Source organism: Urocitellus parryii, chromosome 12 (assembly GCF_045843805.1).
Source record: "Urocitellus parryii isolate mUroPar1 chromosome 12, mUroPar1.hap1, whole genome shotgun sequence".
In the NCBI taxonomy this organism is placed as follows: Eukaryota; Metazoa; Chordata; class Mammalia; order Rodentia; family Sciuridae; genus Urocitellus; species Urocitellus parryii.
Window position 1 is genome coordinate 62140877 of NC_135542.1, and position 27505 is coordinate 62168381.

The 27505-nt window shown below is 42.2% G+C and overlaps 1 pseudogene; it reads left to right on the top strand.

The window, feature by feature from the left end:
- Positions 1-801: 801 nt before the first annotated feature.
- LOC113197675 (sigma intracellular receptor 2 pseudogene) overlaps positions 802-27505 on the top strand; it is a 163711-nt pseudogene continuing 137007 nt past the window's right edge.

Consider the following 27505-nt stretch of genomic DNA (forward strand, 5'->3'; position numbering starts at 1 on the left):
AGAAGATATTATTTACCTAAAACGAGAGCAAGGATGCTGTAAAAAGAATTATCAGAAGTAAGAGGAATATTGGGAATGAAAAGAATGGTTGACAAGATAAAAATTTCACTGGCAGGATTAGAAGATGAAATTGAGAAAATGTCCCAGAAAGGAGAATGTGAAGGAAAAGGGGACGAACACAGGGATAGTATAGATGCTATCCAGGCTCATTTTTAATTATTCATTCTTGGATGAGTTTCTGGACCAGTCTTTAGCAGGAAGTTCATAGGAGAGGAAGCCAGAGATTTACTGTTAGATTGGTAGAAAGGATCCCGCAGAAGAAGGCAGAAATGGAGTGGGAGGTGAGGAGGGGGATAACTGATGAGGGGCTCCCTGAGAAGACAGGAGGAGATGGAGCCCAAGTTCTGGTGCAGGGTCTCCCCCTAAATGGGAGGGACCCCTTTGTGCAAAATGGAAGAGATATTAGCAGATGCAGATTACCTCAGAGGTGGGGTGATTGGAAATGGAGGGAGTCCTTTTATTTATTTTTTTCCTGTATTTTTTAACTGGTGCATTATAATTGTACTTAATGGTGGAATTATATTTTGGCCAATATCATTCCTGAGTATTTCCCCCTTTTTCTTCCTCCCTCCCTCCTTGGTCCCTTCCCTCTATTCTACTGATCTCCTTTCTATTTTTACAAGATACCCCTTGACCTTTCTTCTTCTTTTTCCTCTCTAGCTTCCACATATGAGAGAAAACACATGGTCCTTGACCTTTAAGAGAGTTCTTTTCTGATGACTTATGTTTTCCCTATAAAGCATGGACGCCGTGGCCTGTGGAGGTCCAGCAGGTGAGTGTGGTGGCCAGGATGGAAGGGAACTTTAAGAAGGGTGAATATTAATTTTTTAAGAGCTTAAGGGAAGGGATGAGGAAAAAAAGTTGCTTCAGGACATAAGATTGATTACCAGGCTCCCTCAGAGGGCCCAGGCCAGCTGGAGGTCCATACCAGTGGGTGGTTGAGAGTAGATTTTGACCTTCAGCACCAAAGTCAGGGAATCAAGCATTACCATAGGGAGCTAGTGTCTGCATGAAAAGGCGCCTGGATTCTTCTGCAAAGAGAGTTGTATAAACGAAAAATAGAAAAACATCCTCCTGTGAGTCACACATCTCATTTTCATCAGCTCTCTGGTCCTACTTATTTTCCTTTGATGTTTACAATGGGACATGTGAGTACATAGGGGGAGAGGTGAAGGGTATAATAAACCAGGCATGCAGGAGAGGGAAGGTCAGAAGAAAGAGTCTGGAAGCCTAAACCTGGGAAGGAACAGCGTGAGCTTTGCTGCCAGCGTCCAAGGTCAGGAGAAAGGGCTTCCTTGAGCTCCCTTCATGGTCGGGTACCCGGCACAGCTGCTCACCGAGGGCATCAGTTAGTTGCAATAGATTCCTTCCCTGCTCTATCTTCAGCATCTACAACAGAGCCTGGCACAGCACAGGTGCAAAATAAATATTTGGTGAATGACTGAAGTCCACAGTCGCTGGCTGTTTTAGATGATTAGCATACAAATGGCTCCTTTTTTTTCCTCCCCCTTCTTTATAAAAAGTTTTCAGGCTGCATTTGGGCCTGCTGGGGCCTTTTCAAAAGACACATAGTCCTGCTGCTGCTCCAAAGACCCACCGCCCACCTCCCAGTCAGAGCTTGGTCTTTCTGTTCTTGCTGGAGAGGGAGGCACAGCTTGCTTTACAAGAAACTCCGCATAGGAAATGGTGCAATCTGGGCTGTTTTTCATCCTCTTTCAACCTCATTTCCTAAGTTAAAGATAGAGAAATTTAAGGAATCTTAGGAATATGAAACTTCTCCAGAATGATTTTTTATTGAGCTGTGTTTTGGAAGCTGCTGAAATCCTGAAGGGCTGTCAAGGCAGCCAAGAATAAAATAAAATGAAAAATAACTTAAACAATCCTAGCCAAAGTCTGAAAAAGATATCTAGAGCAGCTGCTATTTTTTTTCTTTCCCAGTATGGTCTGCCTTTCCCCCAGTATGTGATTGTTATAGGATTGCTTTTGATTATTTTGAGGTGGAAAAGGAGAAAGGAGGAGGGGATTCAGGGTCTTAGAATAGTCTGATGTGGTTAAGTTGAGCTTTTTAAGCTTTATAATTTCCACAGCTGTCTTCCACATGCTAACTTCTCCTGTTAGGATGCCGCTGACCAGTAAGTAAAGTTTTGATTCATGGTATTCTCTTCAGTAGTTTGTTCCTGGCATTCGGGTCCCTCTCCAGGCCCTCTTTTTTCCAATTCGATCTGTCTTTGTGGTCCATGGATTGTCTCTCCAGGGCTTCATTTGTGGTTTGAAGGGCCATTTTGTCTGTCCTATATTTACCCAAAAAGAGTGCAAGAAAAACTCTATGTAATCTGCCAGATGGGCAGGGAACACTTTGCTACACTAAAAATTTTCCAACCATGGTATCCCCAGCTTGCCCTTTTGCTGTGAGCAGTGCACAAGATGACAAGCATTCCCCCTGAAATCTCAACCTCCCTGCTGCCAAGACAGGCTTGGCTGGTCACCAAAGGCACGGAGGAGATGGGAGGAGGCAGCCTGTAGAGTGCCTGCACCCTCATCCCTGCCCCATTGTGAGGTAAACTGCCCCACAACTGAGCTGGACACGAGAAAGGAACTGAAACTGATTTGCCCATGGTCAGTCTGGGTGGATATTGAACCCAGACAAAAGCCCAGAATGGTTGCACCCTGGCCCGGCCCAGGGCATGCTTGGCTGAGTCACAGCTCAACCAGGAATGCAGCTAGTCCGGAATGCAAAGCAGGGGCCATGCCTGACACACACCAGGAACTTAGAAAGGGATAGGTCTTTTTTCAAAATGTAGTGGAGACCTACATACAGAAAAGCTGCAAGCATTGTTAAAAAAAAAAAAAAATCCAACAATACAGATCAATAATTTTTTTTTCTTCTTACCCCCTCTTCCCACTTCCATTTCAGGATCCTCCTTAGGGACAAACACTGAATTCCGTGTGAAGTATGGTTTTTCTTTTCTTTAGATATTTAGATATCTAAATTATTTATCTGCATTTATCTATCTGCATGCATATATATGTATTGGTGTACTTGTGGAAGTATGTGTGCATCTGTCTGTTTATCTACCTAGATAGAATTTTGCGATTTAAATTGTATCAGATATCAGATAGTGCAGGTTATTCTGCAACTTGCTTTTTTTATTTTTTTAATCTTAGCCATATCTCTTGGAGATTTTCCTGTGTCACTGTGTTCTAATTCTTTTTAACCACTGCATATTTTTACATAATTCAGATGTACCACTGTTTATGTAACTGTTCCTCTTCAGATGATCATTTATGTTGCTATGTTATAAATTTTTATTACCATGAATAGTACTAGAGTAAATAACGTTATACATGATTCTTTTTTGCACATCTCCAATTATCTTGCTAGTTCCGGATAACTGAGTCAAAAGAGAGGTGCAAGCCAGGTGTTATGGAGCATGCCTATAATCCCAGTGGCTTCTGAGGCTGAGGCAGGAGGATCGCTAGTTCAAAGCCAGCCTCAACAACTCAGCAAGGCCCTAAGCAACTTAGTGAGACCCTGTCTCTAAATAAAATGTAAAAAATGACTGGGGATGTGGCTTAGTAGCTAAGCACTGCTGAGACCCCAGTTTAAAAAAAAAAAAAAATAAGCTGCATCTAAAGAGAGGACTACTACCTGATCTGTTCTCCCAAAAGCTCAGCAACAGAGCAACAGAACACCTATTTCCCCTGCACGCCTGTCAATGCTGGATAGCAACCTTTCTAATTTACTGTCAATCCAATGTATGAAAATAAAATCCCCCTGTTTTTCTTTGCATTTTCCCCAAAACTGCCTGGTAAGATGGAGCATTTCTTCTTGGTTTATTCATCACTTATGTTTTTTCTTTTGTGAGTTGCTTATTCATATTCTTTGTCCATTTTTCTGTTTGTCTTTTTCTTGAAAATATACAAGAGCAAGTCCTTTGCTATATATTTTACAGTGCTTTCACCCAGTCTATCCCTGGAAATTTAATCTCATTTATAGTTTTCTTTGATGAGTAGAGTTAACGTTTTGATATAGTAAAATTTATTAAACCTACTCTATGACTTAGCATTGTGAGTATTGTTCCAGGCAGCCCTTCCCATCGTTAAGGTCACAAACATGGTCCTACAGTAATTTTGGGTAATGCGAAAATTTTAAATGAGATAATTTTATGGTGGCCCAAGCCTCTATCATCTTTTGTCTGAATATTTGAAAAAGTTTCCTGCCCAGCAGCCTGCAGCAGGGCCCGGAGAGCCAGGCCAACTGATTCGCGTGGCCTGCCCTGCGGCTACAGAAGGCGTGGCGCCTCAGTGAAGCCATTATTTGGCAAGCAGGGAGGTTAGGGAAGGCCATTAGGTGGAATCCCACCAGCCAAGCCCACACGGACCCTTGGGCCGAGCACGGGTTCTCAGAAGGGGAAGGAAGCGGTACAGTCCCATCCCCCACAGCGGACACTCCGCCGAGCCAGTCAGCGGCCACCATCCGGGAAAGCTGAAGGATACACCGCCACTCTCCTTCAGAGTGCGACATCAAACAGGTCGGTGTCATTCAGCTCACCCCCCAGACAGCGGGAATTCGCATAAAATCTCTCCTAGGCTTGCAGGGAGAGGGAGTATCAAGCTGAGCCTCCATACAGGCCAGGGGGAAACCAGAGACACCTGACCTCCAACCCCTCCTCCCAGTAGCAGCCAAAAGGAAACCTGGCTAGCCAGCGCTGGGGGAGGGGCAAGCAGAAAAAATCAAAGTGATAGAGTGCCAGGGATCCCAGCAGCCTGCAGCAGGGCCCGGAGAGCCAGGCCAACTGATTCGCGTGGCCTGCCCTGCGGCTACAGAAGGCGTGGCGCCTCAGTGAAGCCATTATTTGGCAAGCAGGGAGGTTAGGGAAGGCCATTAGGTGGAATCCCACCAGCCAAGCCCACACGGACCCTTGGGCCGAGCACGGGTTCTCAGAAGGGGAAGGAAGCGGTACAGTCCCATCCCCCACAGCGGACACTCCGCCGAGCCAGTCAGCGGCCACCATCCGGGAAAGCTGAAGGATACACCGCCACTCTCCTTCAGAGTGCGACATCAAAACAGGTCGGTGTCATTCAGCTCACCCCCCAGACAGCGGGAATTCGCATAAAATCTCTCCAAGGCTTGCAGGGAGAGGGAGTATCAAGCTGAGCCTCCATACAGGCCAGGGGGAAACCAGAGACACCTGACCTCCAACCCCTCCTCCCAGTAGCAGCCAAAAGGAAACCTGGCTAGCCAGCGCTGGGGGAGGGGCAAGCAGAAAAAATCAAAGTGATAGAGTGCCAGGGATCCCAGCAGCCTGCAGCAGGGCCCGGAGAGCCAGGCCAACTGATTCGCGTGGCCTGCCCTGCGGCTACAGAAGGCGTGGCGCCTCAGTGAAGCCATTATTTGGCAAGCAGGGAGGTTAGGGAAGGCCATTAGGTGGAATCCCACCAGCCAAGCCCACACGGACCCTTGGGCCGAGCACGGGTTCTCAGAAGGGGAAGGAAGCGGTACAGTCCCATCCCCCACAGCGGACACTCCGCCGAGCCAGTCAGCGGCCACCATCCGGGAAAGCTGAAGGATACACCGCCACTCTCCTTCAGAGTGCGACATCAAAACAGGTCGGTGTCATTCAGCTCACCCCCCAGACAGCGGGAATTCGCATAAAATCTCTCCTAGGCTTGCAGGGAGAGGGAGTATCAAGCTGAGCCTCCATACAGGCCAGGGGGAAACCAGAGACACCTGACCTCCAACCCCTCCTCCCAGTAGCAGCCAAAAGGAAACCTGGCTAGCCAGCGCTGGGGGAGGGGCAAGCAGAAAAAATCAAAGTGATAGAGTGCCAGGGATCCCAGCAGCCTGCAGCAGGGCCCGGAGAGCCAGGCCAACTGATTCGCGTGGCCTGCCCTGCGGCTACAGAAGGCGTGGCGCCTCAGTGAAGCCATTATTTGGCAAGCAGGGAGGTTAGGGAAGGCCATTAGGTGGAATCCCACCAGCCAAGCCCACACGGACCCTTGGGCCGAGCACGGGTTCTCAGAAGGGGAAGGAAGCGGTACAGTCCCATCCCCCACAGCGGACACTCCGCCGAGCCAGTCAGCGGCCACCATCCGGGAAAGCTGAAGGATACACCGCCACTCTCCTTCAGAGTGCGACATCAAAACAGGTCGGTGTCATTCAGCTCACCCCCCAGACAGCGGGAATTCGCATAAAATCTCTCCAAGGCTTGCAGGGAGAGGGAGTATCAAGCTGAGCCTCCATACAGGCCAGGGGGAAACCAGAGACACCTGACCTCCAACCCCTCCTCCCAGTAGCAGCCAAAAGGAAACCTGGCTAGCCAGCGCTGGGGGAGGGGCAAGCAGAAAAAATCAAAGTGATAGAGTGCCAGGGATCCCAGCAGCCTGCAGCAGGGCCCGGAGAGCCAGGCCAACTGATTCGCGTGGCCTGCCCTGCGGCTACAGAAGGCGTGGCGCCTCAGTGAAGCCATTATTTGGCAAGCAGGGAGGTTAGGGAAGGCCATTAGGTGGAATCCCACCAGCCAAGCCCACACGGACCCTTGGGCCGAGCACGGGTTCTCAGAAGGGGAAGGAAGCGGTACAGTCCCATCCCCCACAGCGGACACTCCGCCGAGCCAGTCAGCGGCCACCATCCGGGAAAGCTGAAGGATACACCGCCACTCTCCTTCAGAGTGCGACATCAAAACAGGTCGGTGTCATTCAGCTCACCCCCCAGACAGCGGGAATTCGCATAAAATCTCTCCTAGGCTTGCAGGGAGAGGGAGTATCAAGCTGAGCCTCCATACAGGCCAGGGGGAAACCAGAGACACCTGACCTCCAACCCCTCCTCCCAGTAGCAGCCAAAAGGAAACCTGGCTAGCCAGCGCTGGGGGAGGGGCAAGCAGAAAAAATCAAAGTGATAGAGTGCCAGGGATCCCAGCAGCCTGCAGCAGGGCCCGGAGAGCCAGGCCAACTGATTCGCGTGGCCTGCCCTGCGGCTACAGAAGGCGTGGCGCCTCAGTGAAGCCATTATTTGGCAAGCAGGGAGGTTAGGGAAGGCCATTAGGTGGAATCCCACCAGCCAAGCCCACACGGACCCTTGGGCCGAGCACGGGTTCTCAGAAGGGGAAGGAAGCGGTACAGTCCCATCCCCCACAGCGGACACTCCGCCGAGCCAGTCAGCGGCCACCATCCGGGAAAGCTGAAGGATACACCGCCACTCTCCTTCAGAGTGCGACATCAAAACAGGTCGGTGTCATTCAGCTCACCCCCCAGACAGCGGGAATTCGCATAAAATCTCTCCAAGGCTTGCAGGGAGAGGGAGTATCAAGCTGAGCCTCCATACAGGCCAGGGGGAAACCAGAGACACCTGACCTCCAACCCCTCCTCCCAGTAGCAGCCAAAAGGAAACCTGGCTAGCCAGCGCTGGGGGAGGGGCAAGCAGAAAAAATCAAAGTGATAGAGTGCCAGGGATCCCAGCAGCCTGCAGCAGGGCCCGGAGAGCCAGGCCAACTGATTCGCGTGGCCTGCCCTGCGGCTACAGAAGGCGTGGCGCCTCAGTGAAGCCATTATTTGGCAAGCAGGGAGGTTAGGGAAGGCCATTAGGTGGAATCCCACCAGCCAAGCCCACACGGACCCTTGGGCCGAGCACGGGTTCTCAGAAGGGGTAGGAAGCGGTACAGTCCCATCCCCCACAGCGGACACTCCGCCGAGCCAGTCAGCGGCCACCATCCGGGAAAGCTGAAGGATACACCGCCACTCTCCTTCAGAGTGCGACATCAAAACAGGTCGGTGTCATTCAGCTCACCCCCCAGACAGCGGGAATTCGCATAAAATCTCTCCTAGGCTTGCAGGGAGAGGGAGTATCAAGCTGAGCCTCCATACAGGCCAGGGGGAAACCAGAGACACCTGACCTCCAACCCCTCCTCCCAGTAGCAGCCAAAAGGAAACCTGGCTAGCCAGCGCTAGGGGAGGGGCAAGCAGAAAAAATCAAAGTGATAGAGTGCCAGGGATCCCAGCAGCCTGCAGCAGGGCCCGGAGAGCCAGGCCAACTGATTCGCGTGGCCTGCCCTGCGGCTACAGAAGGCGTGGCGCCTCAGTGAAGCCATTAATTGGCAAGCAGGGAGGTTAGGGAAGGCCATTAGGTGGAATCCCACCAGCCAAGCCCACACGGACCCTTGGGCCGAGCACGGGTTCTCAGAAGGGGAAGGAAGCGGTACAGTCCCATCCCCCACAGCGGACACTCCGCCGAGCCAGTCAGCGGCCACCATCCGGGAAAGCTGAAGGATACACCGCCACTCTCCTTCAGAGTGCAACATCAAAACAGCGGACACTCCATCCAGGCAGTCAGTGGCCACCATCCGGGAAAGCTGAAGAATACACCACCACTCTCCAACAGCTTGTAACATCAAAACAGCCAGCAGCAGGACCCCGGAGATCCAGGCCGACTGATTCGCGCGGCCTGCCCCGCAGCTACAGAAGGCGTGGCGCCTCAGAGAAGCCATTAATTAGCAAGCAGGGAGGTTAGGGACTGCCATTAGGTGGAATCCCGCCAGCCAAGCCCACCGCCCACGCCTGGAAGAGGCCCAGCGATCTGCCAGCATTGTAGTCACGACACCCCAATTGGAATAGGGACAGAGCAGAGCCGCCTTCCACTCCCGGAACAGGCCCAGAGAGCCGCCAGCGTGGTAGACACGTCACCCCAATTGGAGTAGGGGCACAGCCGCCGCCCGCACCTGCAAGGGAGACTTTTCAAGTATACAAGAGCAACATAAATAAATAGGGGGTAAATTTCAAAACACAACAGTTGCACCAAGCAGAAAGAAACGCGGGCAGTATGAAAAGACAAGGAAAGAAAGGTCCACAAGCAATGCAGGTCAACTCAACTTTAGAAGAGGTAATAGCTGCAACAGATGGAATATCAGATAAAGAGTTCAGGATATATATGCTTCAGATGATCTGGAGTCTCAAGGAAGACATGAGACAGCAAAATCAGACAATGAAAGATCACATTGACAAACAAATCCAGGAAGTCAAAGATCAATTTCACAGGGAGATAGAGGTAATAAAAAACAAACAAATTGAAATTCTAGAAATGCAGGAAACAATAAACCAACTTAAAAACTCAATTGAGAATACTACCAGCAGAGTAGATCACTTAGAAGAGAGAACATCAGACAATGAAGACAAAGTATTTCAACTGGAAAAGAACATAGACAGCTCAGCAAGTCTGCTAAGAAACCACGAGCAGAACATCCAAGAATTATGGGACAATATCAAAAGACCAAATTTAAGAGTCATTGGGATACAGGAAGGCACAGAGCTCCATTCCAAAGGAATAAACAGTCTATTCAGTGAAATAATACGAGAAAACTTCCCAGAATTGAAGATTGAGACAGAATCCCAAATCCTAGAAGCCTACAGGACGCCGAATGTGCAAAATCATAAGAGATCCACACCGAGACACATTATAATGAAGATGTCCAACATACAGAATAAGGAGAGAATTTTAAAAGCTGCAAGAGAAAGAAAGCAGATTACATTCAGGGGTAAACCAATCAGGATAACAGCTGATCTCTCAACACAGACTCTGAAAGCTAGAAGATCCTGGAATAACATATTTCAAACACTGAAAGACAATGGGCTCCAACCAAGAATCGTGTATCCGGCGAAATTAAGCTTCAGGTTAGAAGATGAAATTAAAACCTTCCACGATAAACAAAAGTTAAAAGAATTCGCAGCTAGAAAACCATCTCTTCAAAAAATCCTTGGCAAAACATTACAGGAAGAGGAAATGGAAAACAACATTGAAAACCAACAATGGGAGGTAGGACAGTAAAGGGGGGTAAGTAGTCAAAGAGGATAACAAATCAGGTTTAGTAACATCAATAAACAAATATGGATAGAAGAACAAACCATATCTCAATAATAACCCTAAATGTTAATGGCTTAAACTCACCAATTAAGAGACACAGGCTAGTAGAATGGATCAAAAAACAAGACCCAACAATATGCTGTCTACAGGAGACGCATTTGATAGGAAAAGATATACATAGACTGAAGGTGAAAGGTTGGGAAAAATCATATCACTCATATGGACCGCGGAAACAAGCAGGAGTATCCATACTCATATCTAATAAAATAGATTTCAAGCCAAAGCTAATCAAAAGGGATATAGAAGGACACTTCATACTGCTCAAGGGAACCATACACCAACAAGACATAACAATCATAAATATATATGCCCCAAATAATGGTGCAGCTGTATTCATCAAGCAAACTCTTCTCAAGTTCAAGAGTCTAATAGACCAACATACAATAATCATGGGAGACTTCAACACACCTCTCTCACCACTGGACAGATCTTCCAAACAAAAGTTAAATAAGGAAACTATAGAACTCAATAACACAATTAACAACCTAGACTTAATTGACATATATAGACTATACCACCCAACATCAAGTAGCTACACTTTTTTCTCAGCAGCACATGGAACCTTCTCAAAAATAGACCATATACTATGTCACAGGGCAACTCTTAGACAATACAAAGGGGTAGAGATAATACCATGCATCTTATCTGATCATAATGGAATGAAACTGAAAATCAATGATAAAAGAAGAAAGGAAAAAGCAAGCATCACCTGGAGAATGAACAATAGGTTGCTGAGTGATCAATGGGTTTTAGAAGACATCAAGGGGGAAATTAAAAAATTCCTAGAGCTAAATGAAAACACAGACACAACATATCGGAATCTATGGGACACATTGAAAGCAGTTCTAAGAGGAAAATTCATTGCTTGGAGTTCATTCCTCAAAAAAAGAAAAAACCAACAAATAAATGATCTCATACTTCATCTCAAAATCCTAGAAAAAGAAGAGCAAAACAACAGCAAAAGAAGTAGAAGGCAAGAAATAATTAAAATCAGAGCTGAAATTAATGAAATTGAAACAAAAGAAACGATTGAAAAAATTGACAAAACTAAAAGCTGGTTCTTTGAAAAAATAAATAAAATTGACAGACCCTTAGCCATGCTAACGAAGAGAAGAAGAGAGAGAACCCAAATTACTAGCATACGGGATGAAAAAGGCAATATCACAACAGACACTTCAGAAATACAGAAGATAATCAGAAATTACTTTGAATCCTTATACTCCAATAAAATAGAAGATAGTGAAGGCATAGATAAATTCCTTGAGTCCTATGATCTGCCCAGATTGAGCCAGGAGGATATAGACAACCTAAACAGACCAATAACAATAGAGGAAATAGAAGAAACCATCAAAAGATTACCAACTAAGAAAAGCCCAGGACCGGATGGGTATACAGCAGAGTTTTACAAAACCTTTAAAGAGGAACTAACACCAATACTTTTCAAGCTATTTCAGGAAATAGAAAAAGAGGGAGAACTTCCAAATTCATTCTACGAGGCCAACATCACCCTGATTCCGAAACCAGACAAAGACACATCAAAGAAGGAAAACTACAGACCAATATCTCTAATGAACCTTGACGCAAAAATCCTCAATAAAATTCTGGCGAATCGGATTCAAATACATATCAAAAAAATTATACATCATGATCAAGTAGGATTCATCCATGGGATGCAAGGCTGGTTTAATATACGGAAATCAATAAATGTTATTCACCACATCAATAGACTTAAAAATAAGAACCATATGATCATCTCAATAGATGCAGAAAAAGCATTCGACAAAGTACAGCATCCCTTTATGTTCAAAACGCTAGAAAAATTAGGGATAACAGGATCATACCTCAACATTGTAAAAGCAATCTATGATAAGCCACAGGCCAGCATCATTCTGAATGGAGAAAAATTGAAGGCATTCCCTCTAAGATCTGGTACAAGACAGGGATGCCCTCTCTCACCACTTCTGTTCAACATAGTCCTCGAAACACTGGCCAGAGCAATTAGACAGTCAAAAGAAATTAAAGGCATAAAAATAGGAAAAGAAGAACTTAAATTATCACTATTTGCAGATGATATGATTCTATACCTAGCAGACCCAAAAGGGTCTACAAAGAAGCTATTAGAGCTAATAAATGAATTCAGCAAAGTGGCAGGATATAAGATCAACACGCATAAATCAAAGGCGTTCCTGTATATGAGCGACAAATCCTCTGAAACGGAAATGAGGACAACTACTCCATTCACAATATCCCCCCAAAAAATAAAATACTTGGGAATCAACCTAACAAAAGAGGTGAAAGATTTATACAATGAAAATTACAGAACCCTAAAGAAAGACATAGAAGAAGACCTTAGAAGATGGAAAAACATACCCTGCTCATGGATAGGCAGAACTAACATCATCAAAATGGCGATATTACCAAAAGTTCTCTATAAGTTCAATGCAATGCCAATCAAAATCCCAACAGCATATCTTGTAGAAATAGATAAAAGAATCATGAAATTCATATGGAATAATAAAAGACCCAGAATAGCAAAAACAATACTAAGCAGGAAGTGTGAATCAGGCGGTATAGCGATACCAGACTTCAAGCTATACTACAGAGCAATAGTAACAAAAACAGCATGGTACTGGTACCAAAACAGGCGGGTGGACCAATGGTACAGAATAGAGGACACAGTAACCAATCCACAAAACTACAACTATCTTATTTTTGATAAAGGGGCTAAAAGCATGCAATGGAGGAAGGATAGCATCTTCAACAAATGGTGCTGGGAAAACTGGAAATCCATTTGCACCAAAATGAATCTGAATCCCTATCTCTCGCCGTGCACAAAAGTTAACTCAAAATGGATCAAGGAGCTTGATATTAAATCAGAGACACGGCATCTGATAGAAGAAAAAGTTGGTTATGATCTACACGCTGTGGGATCGGGCTCCAAATTCCTCAATAGGACACCCATAGCGCTAGAGTTAACAAATAGAATCAACAAATGGGACTTACTCAAACTAAAAAGTTTTTTCTCAGCAAAAGAAACAATAAGAGAGATAAATAGGGAGCCTACATCCTGGGAACAAATCTTTACTCCACACACTTCAGATAGAGCCCTAATAACCAGAATATACAAAGAACTCAAAAAATTAGACAATAAGATAACAAATAACCCAATCAATAAATGGGCCAAGGACCTGAACAGACACTTCTCAGAGGAGGACATACAATCAATCAACAAGTACATGAAAAAATGCTCACCATCGCTAGCAGTCAGAGAAATGCAAATCAAAACTACCCTAAGATACCATCTCACTCCAGTAAGACTGGCAGCCATTAGGAAGTCAAACAACAATAAGTGCTGGAGAGGATGCGGGGAAAAGGGCACTCTTGTTCATTGCTGGTGGGACTGCAAATTGGTGCAGCCAATTTGGAAAGCAGTATGGAGATTTCTCGGAAAGCTGGGAATGGAACCACCATTTGACCCAGCTATTCCCCTTCTCGGTCTATTCCCTAAAGCCCTAACAAGAGCATGCTACAGGGACACTGCTACATCGATGTTCATAGCAGCTCAATTCACGATAGCAAGACTGTGGAACCAGCCTAGATGCCCTTCAATAGATGAATGGATAAAAAAAATGTGGCATTTATACACTATGGAGTATTACTCTGCATTAAAAAATGACAAAATTATAGAATTTGGAGGGAAATGGATGGCATTAGAGCAGATTATGCTAAGTGAAGCTAGTCAATCTTTAAAAAACAAATACCAAATGACTCCTTTGATATAAGGGGTGTAAACAAGGACAGGGTAGGGACGAAGAGCTTGAGAAGAATATTTACAGTAAACAGGGATGAGAGGTGGGAGGGAAAGGGAGTGAGAAGGGAAATTGCATGGAAATGGAAGGCGATCCTCAGGGTTATACAAAATGTCATATAAGAGGTAAGGAGGGGTAAGTCAAGAGAATACAAATGGAAGACATGATTTACAGTAGAAGGGGTAGAGAGAGAAAAGGGGAGGGGAGGGGAGGGGAGGGGAGGGGGGATAGTAGACAATAGGACAGACAGCAGAATACATCAGACACTAGAAAGGAAATATGTCAATCAATGGAAGGGTAACTGATGTGATACAGCAATTTGTATACGGGGTAAAAGCGGGAGTTCATAATCCACTTGAATCAAACCGTGTAATATGATGTATTAAGAACTATGTAATGTTATGAACGACCAATAAAAAAAAAAAAAAAAAAAAAAAAAAAAAAAAAAAAGAAAAAGTTTCCTAACTCGTCTCCCTGCTTCTTTCATTGCAGTCTGTTCTCGACATAGCAACCAGAGTGATTCTTTTAAACAATTAGTCAGATTATGCCGCTTGAATCAAATCCTTCAGTGGCTTTTCAAGTCATTTCCAGTAGAAACCAAAGTCCTCACAGTGATGCCGTATGTACCCCCCACAGCTATCATATTTCTGGACTCATTTCCTACTACTCTCTTGCTATGCACAGTAGGTTCTCAATAAATATTGGTCAAACACAATGAATAAATTTTATTCTCAGTTCTTTGGGGGGGGAAAACTGAAGAAAGTGCTGGGAGTGATACAGGGACACACAAGCTCTCATGTACACTTAGGAAGAATATAAGTTTGTACAAATCTTTGCAGTTTGTAAATATTTAAGAATGAGGCTATCCTTCCCCTGGGCACTTTCTCTTCAAAGTATACACCTGAGATTCTTTTATGTGTGTACAACTCTTTGAAAATGTCGATAGCAGCCTTGCTTGTAATACCTGGTTTTGAGGCGGAGAGGACATAGAATGAATAAAGAAATGATCATAAGGTGTCCTTAAAAAAAATCTATCTATCTGCACATTTTACTTACTCAAATGACTATTCACTTTTGTAGAATATCTTTTCTGTTGGGGTTTTGTTTTGTTTTCCTATATATGTTCAATATTCTAAACAGATTTATAGACCTTTTTTTCCTGTCAAAATATTTTTGTATTTTGGGGGTAAGTTCTGCTTGGTATAATGTATTTTAATGGCAGCTGGGCGTGCTGGTGAACGCCTGTAATCCTAAGAGTTCGGGAGGCTGAGACAGGAGGATTGTGAGTTCAAAGCCAGACTCAGCAAAGTGAGGTGTGCTAAGCAACTCAGTGAGACCCTGTCTCTAAATAAAATACAAAATATGGCTGAATGTGACTCAGTGGTTGATTGTCCCTGAATTCAACTCCCGGTACCAAAAAAAAAAAAAAAAAAAAAAAGTATTTTAAATGCATTCCTGAATTTAATTTAGATTTTTTAAAAATTTATTTTTCTGTGGTGCTGGGGATTAAACTAAGAGCTTCTTGCATTCTGTGCAAATGCTCAACCACTAATCTGTGCCCCAAACCCTATTTAAGATCTTTTTAGTTCTATTCATGCATAGGATACTTGCATACTTGCATACTTCTTTTTAGTTGTTTGTTTTAGGTATCAGAGCTACACTAGAGTCATACAGTGAGTTGGATAACACTTTCTTTCTCCCAATTTGACAGAATAGTTTCTAAATGATAGCTACTTTTTCTTGATTGAAAGTTTGATAAAATTCACTTATAAAAAACTATTTGGGCCTAATATTTTATGAGGGGAAATATATTTTCTTATTGATTTTTTAAATTTGATTTATTACTACTTTTTTAAAAAAAATCTATTCAGACTTTGTTTTTTCTTGACTTAATTTTGATAATTTATATTTATTCATAAGCATTTCCACTGTGCCTATGCATCTAGATTTATTGGCATGAGATTTCTAAAAAATAATATTTTCAAAAGAATTAAAAATTTAGCTGGGCCTAGAGTGGCACTCCTGTAATCCCAACAACTTGGGAGGCTGAGGCAGGAGGATCAGAAGTTTAAGGCCAGCCTCAGCAACTTGGTGAAATCCTGTCTCAAAATAAAAAAATAAAAAGGGCTGGGCATATAGCTCAGTGGTAGAACACCCTGGCTTCAATCTTTAATACTGTTAAGTAAATAAATAAATGAAAGATATTCACAAATTTCAGTCATACCCCATGTTCCCTTTTTATTTCCTACTATTTTTATGCCTTCTCTTTTTTCTTGATCAACTTTGATAAAAGTTTGTTTTTTATTATTTTTCAAAACTTATTTTTGGTTTTGTTATTTACCCTTCAGTGTGTGTGTGGTGTGTGCGTGTCTTTTATTCACTTCTTTTCCTTTCTTTATTACTTTCTTTGTCTTTCTTTGAATTTACACATTCTTTTTTTTTTACCTTATTAAACTGGACACTTGTTACCAATCAGTCTCTCTCTCTCTCTCTCTCTCTCTCTCTCTCTCTCTCTCTCTCTCTCTTAAAATAGGTGAACTTACTCATCACAGAATGCCCTGTATTCCCTGTACCAGAAGCTCCGACTGGTCATGCATTGAAGCCCCTTTATCTTTTGTACATGCCTCTTAGCTCTGGGTGCCTGTTTTGTTCTGGATTGATAGACCAGTATAGTACTATTTACCAATTTTCTAATTCTTCTTATACCCACTTCAGAGTTTATCCCACTCATTATTCCTTACTTCTCTTTCCTTTTTTTAAAAAAATTATCAACTACCCTTTTCAATTTCCAGAATTTTAATTGGTTCTATTTAATTTCTGTTTGTGCTTCATAATTATTTTTTATGGATGTCATCCCTCTACTTAGCTCCTTTGAAAGTCTTAAACAGACTCTTTTTTCTTTGAGACAGGGTCTTCCTATAATCCTTCAGTCTGGTCTTGAACTCACAACCCAAGAGATTCTGTTTAGAGCATGCTACTGCGCCCAGCTAAACACAATTTTCAGAGATTCTATTATGATCTTTTTGTCTGGTGTAAATTCTCCATGCGGTTGCTTCTATTTGGGGCTGTCTCTCTTAATCAATGCTATCTCTTACTTCCTTCTGTCTCTCCAGGCTTAACCTTCCCTGATCATTGTTTGTAATTATCTCCAGATCAGAAGCAGGTCTTTATCCTATAGTATTGTAGATTCAGTTCTTTTTCCAGGATCAGATTCTGGCTTTGAGATCATCTGATTCCTCCACCCTCCCTAGGCACGAAGATTTGTATAAACCAGTAGACTCCAGCATTGACTTTCACTAGAGGTAGCCTTATCTCAGCCCTTGATTTCATGTCTTCTGCCTCACATGTGGAATGGTTAGTTCCCGATACTCTGTGTGAGTCTAGCCCCTGCATACCTCTGTTTACTTTTGGCAGAATCCAGCAGGTCTGCATCTTCAGCCTACTAACCATATTGTCTCTGTTCCATTTTTGGTCTACAGAGATATTTTTGAGTGTGAACATGCCTGACATTTTTCCCATTTTATACATCATCTGTGATCACTGCCATTTTGGATTTCAGTGCTCCTGGAAGTGCCATCTTGGCTGGAAGTCCACTCCCATCATTTTCTTCTCTGCTGTTCATAATCCAGCATTCTCTTGGAAACTGCTCCCTCTGAAGTCATCACTGTTGTTTCCCAATCACCAGTGGTTTTTTTTTTTTTTTTTTTCCTTCAGCTCTCATTTTCCTTCACTGTGCTGGAGCATCCAACAATGTTGACTGCTCTCAATTTTACCGCTCTCTCCCTTTGGCTGCCATCCTGTTCCACTCTCCTCATTTACAACCTCTTCTGACTCTCCCTTTGCTTTTTATTTATTTTTTTTTTAGTTGTAGATGGACACAATATCTTTATATTATTTATTTATTTTTATGTGATGCTGAGGATCAAACCCAGGGCAAGGCAAGCACTCTGCCACTGAACTACAACCCCAGCCCATGACTCTCCCTTTGCTTTTAAAAAATGCTTTCACTTCTTTCTTTTCATAACCATGGATGTCCTCAAGGCCAAGTCCTTTCCTCTCTGGCTGTACCCTCTCACTGAATTTTATGCATTCACCTACTTTTAGTAATCTCTAAGGTAAGTCTTTTGTCTGTATCCCAGGACTTTTCTCCCTGGAGCATAACAGTTACAGAACTGCTAGTGGTGCGTTTCACTTGGGCTGTCCTATCAGATCGCCTCCTCTTTGAACCCTTCAAATTCCGTCACAGATGTCCTCTTCTTCCAGTTTCTAAAGCTCAAAATCACAGCCTTCCTTGATATCTCCAGAAACCAATTAATTGCACATCCTCTTGATCCTCTTTTCTTGAATTTCCTTTCTGGCCACTGCACTGTTCACACACCTGCGGTGATCTGTCATTCCTCTTTGGGACCATTTCAGTATTCTCTCAGGGAAGCAAGACTGTTAAGTGTGGCAACACTTTGATGTGTTTGTATTTGAAATCTGTGATTTGGATTCTCTCACATGCACTCCCAAATAACCTTAAAACTTATAAATATTCATAACCCCATCCTTTGCTGCCAAGGGGGAAGAATCCTTTGTTGTATGGGCAAAACTTCCAGACTGATAGGTTTGTGCTGGTCTGCCTAATGGGTTCATTCAGGAAAGGGACTAACCTGATTTACAATGGAGCAAGATATATTGCAGAAGAAACCATACATTTGAGCAGAGACTTAAAGGATGAGTAGGAACTATATAGGTAACCCAGGGAGGGGTAGGGTTGTATGCCAGGTAGATGAGGAAGCACAAGTAAATTACAACAGGTGCTTGTGAGTTTTTGAGTGCATTTGTGTGTGGTTGTATCAGCGTTTACAAAGAGCTGCTGTGAACCAGGGAGAGGGAAGAGGGGAGAGATGAGGCTTAACAGAAAAGCTTTGTATGGCAGGTTAAGAAATATGACTGGGGTATCACAGAAGCATTGTTAAGTGGGAGGTGGGGTGACCTAGTCCCACACCTGATAGCATTTCTGGTGTGGACAGCATCTTGCACCAATCAGAACTTAGGGACAAGAGGAATGGGTGTGCCTTGGGCACTCTGATGAGACCGTTCCTGCTAATCTGTGCTGGCTTCATTAGCATTGTTTATGATGTCCTACCTGAGTGGGAGACTCTCCACGGGGAAGGCAAGAAGGGGAACCTCTCAGAAGGTGGCCTCCTGGGATGGTCAGGAGGTGTTTGTCAGCTGGGAAGGCAGAATCAAGGTTTAGATGAAAGAGCTGGCATCACAACTAGGGAGATGACTTCATGGGTTGTCAAAGCTGAAAGGGGTCCCAAAGATGGAAATGGAAGCATGAGATGATGCTGGGATCTCAGCCACCAGGATTCACTGTTCTACTTGTGAAGTTTCTGTGGGTCCTTCAGAGCCCCATGGGAGATGCCAGCTTCGCTCTTTTCCTTTAGATTCTGGCTGAAAGGCATCTCTTTCTTTGGAAGCTCTATAACTTGTGGTTTTATGTTTTTTTTAAAAAAATTTATAGCTTTGTATTCCCTTTGGGTGTAAAATCTCTGAAGATGGTTTTGTTTACCTTTGTATTCCCTCCACCACCTGAAGAAATAATAATTGAACTGAATCTGCACTTTCATGGGAAAAGTACAGCCTACAGGATTTAATAAATACGAATGTTAAATAATGAAATAGTTCAAGGAATTTGAATATTTCAAGGCTCCATCCACATAAAGGCTGAATAATTCATGCAAATATTTGAGGAAAAGAACAAAAGCTTATCTAATAATTCAGTACGCTGTTCTTCATTTGGCTCCATAAAGGGAGATCCCGTGCTTGGTTTTGGTGGCAAGCTCAGCTTCAGAAGCTTTGAAATGCAAACTAGATCAATTACATCATAATTATATTTGAAAATTAAAAAGAAGCATTTATCCAAAAGGCAAATTCCAAATTTATGCCTTTTCAAAGAAAATGTCATTTGGAAAGAAACTGATTCACACCATGAAATATGTGGTATTTCTTTCGGTTTCCACTGTCTTCTGTAGTAGTGGTGGGCTCATGTGATATGCAGACATGTGCTTAATCAAATTTAGCTTGACTTCTCAAGTTGGGAAAATGTATATGAAGTATTTCTGAGATAAGCAGAGGCACGTTCTTTTTTTAGTACACTTATCTCCTGTGCTGCTGCGTTTGTCTTCTTCCCTTATTTGAAAAATGTGGCTTTGTTTATATAATCTACACATTCCTATTCACTTAGAGCAGTGCTAGAATGGTGGGCACCCTATGGAGCTGAATGGCATTTTAGAGTTCTGCTCCTTGTTTCTCCTTTAGTAAAGAACACAGCATAGTTATTTGTATTTGTCTTACAGGACATACCCTCAAGACGACTCTCCTGGGTTTAGGACCTGAGCTCTCATCTCAATTCTTCTGTTTACTGAGCTGTGTGATGTTCAGCAAATCAGTCAGTCTTGGGGAAAATGGGAAGGCTGTTGCCTAAAACGATGATGACTCTCTAATCTAACTATAGTCAACACAGATGTTTGATGATCTCTTTGAACATTGGGGGAAAAATGCCAGTGCCCATAATAAATGTGTACAGCAGTGCCCTGAGTCATATTTTTGAAATATCAGAAGACAGAGGAAGGTCTGTGGGTGCCTTGTTGTGTTTGACGTGAGGTCTGATTGTCTGAAGAAGCACATGTCAAGTGTTGAGGGTCTTCAGATACAACCAGAAGTAGTTCACTGAGAAACCCTAATAGAACTTTCTTAATTAAAAGAAAGAAAGAGAGAAAGAGAGAAAGAAAGAAAGAAAGAAAGAAAGAAAGAAAGAAAGAAAGAAAGAAAGAAAGAAAGAAAGAAAAACAAGTTTCTAATTTTATTGTAGATAACTTGAGGGACTGAAAATGTTTGGACTCTCACACATTTATTTCTACTAGTAAACACTATGCAAAAGCATTGGTTACAACACAGTGATTTACCAAGATTCATCTTTAAGAAGAGACTTACTTTTAGGAGCTCATTTTAAGGGTTATAGGCTTTTAAAATCAATTTACTTATTGTTTCTTAGTCTTTGTTGTTCTGAGAAGCTTCTTTAGCAGCAGATAAAGAAAATATATGGGAAAACCTTTGTGATACATTAAAATGAAAAAGAAAATCTTACTTTACTAAGAAAAGTCATACTAGATGCAGGAAAAAATAAGCATCCAAAGAACTGCTTATCAAGCACTAGTGATATGTAATATAAAGACTATTTTTTAAAAGTCTTTTAAAATTGATATTTTTAAGATAGAGATTTAAAATTTTTTACTTGTATTTTTATTGCTCTTCTGTAGTACTTGGGATCAAACCCAGGGCCTCATGCATGTCAGGTAACTGTACTACCATTAAGCAACAGCCCCAGGCCTAATTTTATTTTTAATTGAAAAATAATTGTGGGGAATGTTGTGATGTTTTGTTATATGTACACATTGTGAGATGATCAAATCAGGCTAATTAATCTATCTGTCACTTGACATACTCATCATTTCTTTGTGGTGAGAAAATTTCAAATCAAATAAAAAAGATACAGATTTTTAAAATTCTGAGAGAAACAAGAACAATGTATTTGTGATAGGATTTACAAGTCGTATATGTACATATACATATGTGTCTGTATATAATTACATGTTACATTTATATATATATATATATACACACATATAAAATACATACTTTTATATGTTAGAGTTCTAATCTTTTATATTAAAAAAAAAAGGTGCTGTGTTAAGCCAGACATGTAGCACAAGCCTGTAATCCCAGCAGCTGGGGAGGCTGACGCAAGAGGATCATGAGTTCAAAGCCAGCCCCAGCAAAAGTAAGGTGCTAAGCAACTCAGTGAGACCCTGTCTCAAACATAAAATAGGGCTGCGGATATGACTCAGTGGTCGAGTGCCCCTGAGTTCAATCCCCAGTACCAAAAAAAAAAAAAAAAAAAAACTGTGTTAAAAAATATCCAACATTCAGTTAATTCTGAAAAAAAAGTCACATTGTTAATTTGCTTTTTTGTTGTTACTTCCTGTTGGCCCAGCAGTAATGATTCATACAGCATAATGTAATACATGTGATTTCCAGTATTACATGGAAAATTATAAATGACTATATAATTCTGCTGTCATTTATTTTTTAAAAAATAAATATTCTGTAGTTCAAAGGTGAAATAATAATAGAAAATTGAAAATAAAGAATTGAACAGCACTATTTTAAAATATTAAAAAAGAAATCTGAAATAGAGTTTTTGCTTAAAAAATGTAGAATTCAATAGAAACATTCATCAGAGAACGTGACATCACTGAATAGTAAATATTTTGATCTCAATAATATTAAAACCTTGATAGAATTTATCTCTGCAAAGAATGTAAAATGTAACTGACACTTATCTTCAGCTCAGTAAAACTAAGAAGGAAAAAAAGAAAAAACTTTTTTTTTTTAAAACTAGCTCATTTTCTCTTTCTGCAAATAGTTCTCTCTGTAAATAGATCAATTCCATTACATGTGCTGAAATACATTTTCTTAAATATTAGGCTTCTTTGATAGAAGTATTCTTTTTAAAGATGGAAATACAAAGCTCTTGATTCTAAGTTTGAAAAGTATAAAAAGAGATATAAATACAAACGAACAAATATTTTTGTGTTATCCCTAATAAAGATAGCAGAATTAGATGAAGAAACATTAGAAAGTTCTCAATGAAGTTTTAATTTTTGGGGGGGGATACCGGGGATTGAACCCAGGAGCATTCAGCCACTAAGCTACATCCCCAGCCCTATTTTGTATTTTATTTAGAGACAGGGTCTCACTGAGTTGCTTAGTGCCTCACTTTGCTGAAACTGGCATTGAACTCATGATCCTCTTACCTCAACCTTGAGAGCCGCTAGGATTAAAGGCGTGTGCTACCACGCCCAGCTTGATGAAGTTTTAATCTAGTAATTTATTGACAACTAATGGAAATTAGTAGAATTCAAGAGTCATGCAATTTTTACAATTATAACATGAGAAAAATGAATAGAATTTTGGTAGAGAAGCTGATTATTTTTGAAATGAAAACTTAAGAACCAAGGAGTAGTTTAGAACAGTCACAATTACCTAGTTAATAGGATCTAATATATGCAAATTATCTTTGCTGTAGGTAGAAAAATTGTTGGGTCTTATTTTCTATAATCCCCCTGAAGAACCCCTATTAAGAAATTGAGTTTCATATTTGAATAATGCTCCTGGGGCAGGTAATAATCTCCGTTTGGGGCTACAAACATTGGTATTAGAAATCAGTCTATTTGTAAATGTTGAATTCAATTTGACATGAACTTTACTTTGTTCTCTTGAAATTTATTTTGTTCTCTTGGAATTTATTTTTTTTCAACAACAAGTTGATGCTTTCTTGATACATTTAAACAACATAACACACAGCCCTGTAGTTCTGACTGAACTTTCACCAAGTCTCAGAACTGTAAATGGTAAACCAAGAAGGGTCTGGATTAACAGACTCCTGAAAAGGGTTAAGGAGCTCTGAGATTTCCAAGCACATTTACTTCAGTGGTATTCTAGACATTCTTTAGCTGTTGCTTGGCTCATTTCCTTCTTGATAAGATTCTATTTTCCTTTCTCTTCCTCTGTTACTTAATATAGTCCTAAACTATGTTGCAGTCCTCCCAAACCACTGCTTCCAGCAAATATACTCATTATGAGATAACCAAACCACATGTGTTTCTGTTAACTCTGTGCTTCTCACCCCGCTTCTGATTTAATAGATTTCATATTTGACACCAGATTTTCTTGTTACTATTCTGACATTGAAACATCAGGCTGACCTTTTCTCTTTGATTCAAGTTTTAGCCATGCTGCAATATTTTTTTTACTTTTACTTTTTTTTTTTTTTTTTTTGGTACCAGGTATTGAACTCACGGGCACTCAACTACTGAGCCACATCCCCAGCCCTATTTTGTGTTTTAAAGAGGAGGTCTTCATGAGTTGCTTAGCACTTTGCTTTTGCTAAGGCTGGCTTTGAACTCTAGATCCTCTTAGCCTCCTGAGCTGCTGGGATTATAGGTGTGTGCCAGTGTGCCTGGCCCACATTGCAATCTTAAAACAATAAATAATTCGTTGACTCCACATTTTTCACCTTGATTTAGTAGTTAGAAGCCTTAGTGAAAAAATAATAAACCTTTTTTACTTTTTCAATATGGTGACTCTGGCGTCTCAAGAGAGAGGTGAATGAAGCGATTCCTATTACCTTCTTTTCCCCGGGTCCCATCCAGTTCCCTCATAAGGCAGTGAGAAATCTTTGCTGCTTGGATTCCATATGCAAATGAGTAGCTGCAGCTATTGATTCCAAATCTCTCCCTAGCAGTCCCTTTACCACCGAAGGTCAGGAGTTTGTCCCTCTTCCCAGCGCCACTGAAATTCTGTATAATTCCATCTGTGTTAAAATGCTGGAGGTGACTTTTGATTTTGAACTTCCATGGATTTAGACTCCAAATAACCAATATGCAATCAGGTCTCACTGATATTCATTTCCTTCATTTTTCAAATGAAGAAAATAAAGCAGGTAATTGAAAATACACATCTTCTTTGGCACAGCATGAGAAGCCTGTGACACTTCTGGGATTAGGCTGGCCATCTCTCCACCAAGGAGACTGGCAGAAATGAATGTCTACCCAATGATATCTTTGATGCCCATCCCCATGATTCTCGTTTGCTTTAGTTAACTACTGTTTCCCATCATCATTTTAGATGAGGAAATTGAAACTGGATAAAATGTTCAGGAACTAAAGAGCAGGATTCACATAGCAAATTGAAGGCACAACAAAAATTCTCAATAATAAATTTCTGGCTAAGACCAGGAGGAGAGGATTGTGACAGATTCTGGTCTTTGACTACCACATGCTTTCTTCCTATGAGTGCAATTAATCATCTGATTACTGTCAAAGTAATTTTAGTCCAAGTGAGATCATTCTGAAATTCATTAATGCACTTATTGCATACCTTCTGCTTGCAAAGTAATTTCCCTGTTTTGGGAAATTGACAGAAAAAAGATAACCCTCTGAGGTGTAGTATTTATACTCTGGTTAGAAAACCAAACACACTAAAATGACATTAGAAAACTGCATATGACAATTTATTTCCTTCATTCCATCAGAAGATAACACTGTTTTCTCTTTAGTGATTTTGCCTTTTCCATAGCATCCCATTACAGTCAAAAGCTCTCTTACTATGACCCCTCAAAGTAAGATACATTTTGCTTGCAACATGGGGTCAACAAGAATCCATTTCCCCACATTTTCTTGATATATCTTTGCATTTAACAATTCCTTCTCATTTCTCTTACGTGTCCCATTTCTTCTTGAGGTGAAAACTAGGTTTCAATAGGAGACCTTAGAGGTCATTTTGAGCCAGACTTGACTATAGGGTTGGTTGAATACCCCTCCATGAGGCTCATGGTGGGGCCTCAAACACACCATTTCTCTGGCTCCTCACTGTGACATCCTCTAGACAGTGAGAATCTTTCCCTCTCCCAGGACGGCATCCTGTTACTCCTCCCTGTGGGATGGGGTGGCCCCAGGGAGGACATTCCAGGGGACTGCAGTGCAGGGTGGTCTGGGAGCTCCTTGGGGAATTGCCTTTGGGGAAGCTCTTCCTTCAGGGAGGAGAGAGGTAGGAGGCCTGGCCCACTTCCCATCCCCACCAGCCTGCTTTTGGCTCTGATTCTGCTCTCCAGTGGGTGAAGACAGAGAGCTCTGTTGGGGGCTTTCCTAGAGTGGGAGGAATTGGGATGGCAACCCAGAGTGTGCTGCTGTACGTGGAGGGGACACTCACACTCCTCGCTTGTTATCGCTTCTTTCCAGCTTTTAAAGCGTATTATAAAAGAAAAGGAAAAAAAAAAGCACAATAAAAGAGCGGGAGGGAGGAGGGGAAGGAGAGAGACACACTGAGGAAGGAGGAGCAGGGTAGGGAGGAGACTGAAGGAGAAATTTTTGTTCTTATGTAGAACTGGCATCTCATTTCTGTGTCTCTCCCCCTTCCCAACTCGGTTCCATTTGCTCCCACTCTGACTCCATTCTGAGGTGGGGTCTGGGTTGCTGCATCTCTCACAGGCTCTGAGGTAATGCCATGCTGTGGTCCTTGGACCACACTTTAAGAGCCAAGGGTCTTGGGGAGTAATGGATAAACGGTGCCCGTTTCTTCACCATTTTTGTATAATAATATCTGACATTTGTATAGTACTAACTATGCACCTGACATTATTTTAAGTGCTCTGTATATATCAACACATTCAGTCCTCACAATAGTCCTATGAAATGAGTACGTTATCATTCTCACTTCCTAAATGGGGAAACCAAGGTACAAGGTTAATTAATTTACCAAATGTCACATAATGAGTGGTAGAGCCAGAATTAAAATTCAGTCTGGCTCCCTAGTCTGTGTGTGAGTCGCCATTTAATTTCAACAGTTTATAGACATCGCTCTCTTCTTGACATAATTGAAGTTTTCAATAGTTTCCCCTTAAATGTGGAGGCCAGCTTGAAAATAATGTTCCAGATGGGACTGACCAGCCTGTGAAGATCATTGTGATACTGATTCACCATTGGATTAGCCACACTGTCAACATGGTGCCTCCTGTAAGTTTGATAATTAGAGCCAGTTCTCAAGAATGAGCTGTAGGATCCCAAGGCAGCTGTGGTTTGGCTGATTTTGAAGAGTAGAGGCAGCAAAGAGCAGCTGAGTTAACAGCTCTGCAGTTGATCCTGAGGCAGCAAGAGAAACAGCTCCAAAACAAGCAGAAATTGTTCATTGTGTAGCTGGAGGGGAGAGATCGAGGCTGGAAAGGCAAGATGCACAGTCGTGAGGGGTTAAGGCTGAAATAGGCTACTGCCTGAGAAGGATGGTGGCTGTCAGGATGGAAATCAAAGTGGAAAGGCTGGAGCAAGATGGATTATTATAAATGAGCTAAGTCTGAGAGAATTACTCATTCATTCAATATGTATTAGTGGACAACCTACTATGTTCCAGGCATTGGACTATAGGCTGGCAATAGGGTGATGAAAAAGTCAGACCTAATCCCTTCCCTCTTGGAATTCTAACTCTCATGGAGGAGACTGACAAGACTAAACCAAATAAGAAAAAGAGAAAATCAGTTGCAGGCTATAATGATACATGCTGAATGGGCCAGAGGTGGTAAAATCCAGGTGGGCCCTACTTTAGGTAGGGTAGTCAGGGAGGGCTTTAGCTGAGACCTAAAATCAGAAAGGCGAGGCATGTGAAGAGTAGGGGAAAGGGCATTCTAGGCAAGAATCAGATGTGCACAAGCCTGAGGGTGGAAAAGACGGTGGCACGTAAGAGTGGGCTTGGCAGTATCTTGGGGAGCCACAGCCATCCATTGGAAACTGGTACAAATTCATATAAGGATTAAAGCTGAGAATAACAGATATGAAACAAAATAGACTTTGACAGGTTGGTCACATCTCATCTGGAGTATTATGTTGAATCATGACAATCCAGCGTCAAGGCTCATGGGTTGCCGCAGCTTCTGAAATTGAAAAATGTTTTTAAGGCGAGCTCCCATGTCTTTTGCTAGGATTTAAAGTCCACTTCCAAGTTGTGAAGGTCTCACTGAAAGAAACCTTTGTCAAGGCTATTGTGAGGAAGGGCAAGGCCCAAAGCAAGGCACACAGCGGTGATGGTAGTACCCTCACTTCAAGATGAAACAGATCTACCC